At 34.6% G+C, this 3,030-nt stretch overlaps 1 non-coding gene across 1 annotated transcript; it reads right to left on the bottom strand.

Annotated features, from left to right (window-relative positions):
- Positions 1 to 2,726: 2,726 nt before the first annotated feature.
- Positions 2,727 to 2,830, bottom strand: LOC138806443 (U6 spliceosomal RNA). Its single transcript, XR_011365884.1, has one exon. It is a non-coding gene; the product is annotated as a U6 spliceosomal RNA (small nuclear RNA).
- Between the last annotated feature and the right edge of the window lie 200 nt (positions 2,831 to 3,030).

Genomic DNA, 3,030 nt, shown 5'->3' with positions numbered 1-3,030 from the left:
GGCTTTCTCCATTTGTATGCAGGCTTTGTGCAATTCCATCATCCAGGTGAAGATTATGGTGGAGAGAGACATCAGAAAGACCAAACATTTGCCCAAATATACCAAGTTGCTCAAAGGCAATCAGTCATTTCAACCGGAAGACATGGAAATATTCAATTGACAAATTTAATTCTCTCCTCCCCTTGGTGAGCAACATGAGGAAGAGTGAAAGATCAGTAACAACAACAAAAATGAACTATGTTTCTTTGCCTCTCAAATTGGTAGTTTAAAATTCTGACTTTGACTTTTCCTTTTACGACTTCATTCATTCTTTTATTTTTTCCTTCCTTTTTCATATTTACTTTCTTCCTTGACTCCTTCTCTCATCCTTCCTTTCCCTATGTTTTAGTCATTTAGCAGTTAATGCATTCCACTCCTGTAGCTGGTATCTTAATAAGTACATGGATAATAAGTGCATGGAATTTAACAGCCCTGCCTCAGAGCTATGATAGTTCAATGGAGGAATGAAAATCATGTAAATAAAGACTCCTATATCACAACATAATGAGTGCAGACACAGGTGTGCAGACACAGGTGTGTATGAGGTATTGTAAGTGAGGTGATTGAGGGACTGTTTCCCTGCACATAGACTATATCTCAGGGTTGAAAATGATTTTGTCATGCTCTGTAGACAATATAATTATCTATGTTTTTTTAAAAAAATCTCCAAACAAGGTCTAAAGAAGTGACAGAGAGAAGTAGATTTTTGGCGGGGTGTCGACTGTGGGGCCTGAACCCTGGGCCTAGGCATTGTCCTTCATCATTTCAGCTCAAGGTTAGCACTCTACCACTTGACCCACAGAGCCACTTCTGGCTTATTCTGCTTATGTGATGCTGAGGAATCGAACCCAGGGCCTCATGTATGCAAGGCAAGCACTCTACCACTGAGCCACCTTCTCAGCCGAGGAGTAGATTTGATCAAAGTACTTTATACGCATGGGAAATATCACAATAAAACCTCATTGTAAAATTAATATATGCTAATAAAGAAAAAAGAAGTGAGCAAGAAAAGATGCTTGTGTATCCAAATAATATAGAGTTATATAGAGCATTACATTTCTATATACCAAAAATTAATATTAGAATATGTGCTTGCATGAAAACCAAATTAATGAGTTAGCCAAGAAAAGGTGTGCAGAGATTGCAAGTTAAAAAATATAGTGTGAAAGAACCAAGCTGTATCTAAACACAGACATATATTCAATGGTTGGAAACTTTCATATAATTAATTTATTACATTTCAGTTTCATCTATCAGCTCAACTTAATAGTGCTCAAAATCCCAGCAAGCTCTTTTGGGAAAGTAATGACAAGCTGAATTCTAAAATATGCATACCACAAACAAAAGAAATAGAATAATCAAAATAATTCTAAAAAGAAGAAAAAAGTCAGAGGATCTATACTTTACATTGTTGCTTGATTTTTAGACTTACTTGAAGGTGTGATTATCAAAACAGTGTAGTTTAGACAAAAGGACAAATATATCAATCTATGATGACAAAAGAAAGACACTATAAATAATCTCACAAACATGATCAATTGATTTTTTACCAAGATACAAAGAAAATTCTATGCAACAAGTACGACTCTTTAAGAAAGTGAATCTAGAATAATTTGATCTTTACATGGAGGGAAAAAGCCTTGGGGTAAATCTTACAGAATATGCAAAAATCAACTCAAAACTCATAAATCTCATAAAGACACAATACAAAAGAATCATGGCATATAAAAATCCTAGAAAGGACAAAAATATGTGTGGCTTTGGACTTGGTGATGAATTTTTAGAGACTATTGGAAAAATCACAAACCAAAAAAGTTTGTAAATTACACTACATCAAAATAAAAAGTAAAACTTTAAGCAAAATTTTAGTAAGACAATGAGAAGACAAGCCACAGACAGAAAATATGTTCAATTAATACAATTTTTAATATATATTTTATTGTAAAGATACTGTACAGAGGGCTTACAGTTACATGAGTAAGGTAATGAGTACATTTCCTACCAAGCATTGTTACCCCCCCTTTGTTTTTCCCCTACCATCTCTCCCAAGTTGTAAAGTTTGTTTTCAACATACTGTCTTGTACATTTCATTGTTACAATGGGTCAACTTGTATCCTGTTTAAGCATTTTGTTATTTCCCTTCCCCTCCCCAAATTATAAAAGTGTATATACAAGATGCAGGGCACCAGAATCAAATATGAAAATGGGGGAAGAACATGTAAAAGAAACAAAAAAATCACATAGTACATTAAAAACAGCAGCAACAAAGATAAAACCTTTTGGGATTCATTTCACTTAGCATCATCTTATATGGTCATATGTACATAGCTTTTGACCTTTTCTGCTTGTCTCAGACATATACTAGTTATTGCAAATAAGGGAAACCATGGGACCTATATTTCTTTGGGCCTGGCTTACTTCACTTAATATAATTTTTTCCAAGTCTTTCCATTTCCTAACAAATGGGGCAATGTCATTCTTTCTGATGGAGGCATAGAATTCCATTGTGTATATATACCACATTTTCTTGATCCATTCATCTGCTGAGGGGCATCTGGGTTGGTTCCATAGCTTAGCTGTGGTAAATAATGCTGCGAAAAACATAGTTGTGCTGGTAGCTTTAGTATGGTCTTGTTTGTGATCATTTGGGTAAATGCCCAAAAGTGGGATTGCTGGGTCATAGGGGACAAAACAGGGAACACTTCATGAATTTGCGTGTCATTCTTGTGCAGGGGCCAAGCTAATCTATGTATCATTCCAATTTTAGTATATATACTGCCAAAGGGAGCACCAATTCATACAATTTTTAAGGAACTTGTATCCATATATGTTTTTAGAGAATCTTTAAAATTCAACAATAATTGAACACACAACTAACAAAGCATAGGCAACACTTTTAAACAGGAAGATATAGAGATGGAAAGTAAGCCTATGGAAAGACGCTAAACACAATTTTTTCCATATATTTTTATTGTAAAAATACTGCACAGA

The sequence above is a fragment of the Dipodomys merriami genome, unplaced genomic scaffold, assembly GCF_024711535.1.
Source record: "Dipodomys merriami isolate MVZ:Mamm:240054 unplaced genomic scaffold, mDipMer1.0.p SCAF_4, whole genome shotgun sequence".
In the NCBI taxonomy this organism is placed as follows: Eukaryota; Metazoa; Chordata; class Mammalia; order Rodentia; family Heteromyidae; genus Dipodomys; species Dipodomys merriami.
Note: the sequence above shows the minus strand (reverse complement) of the source record. Positions and strands in the feature narration are given on the sequence as shown.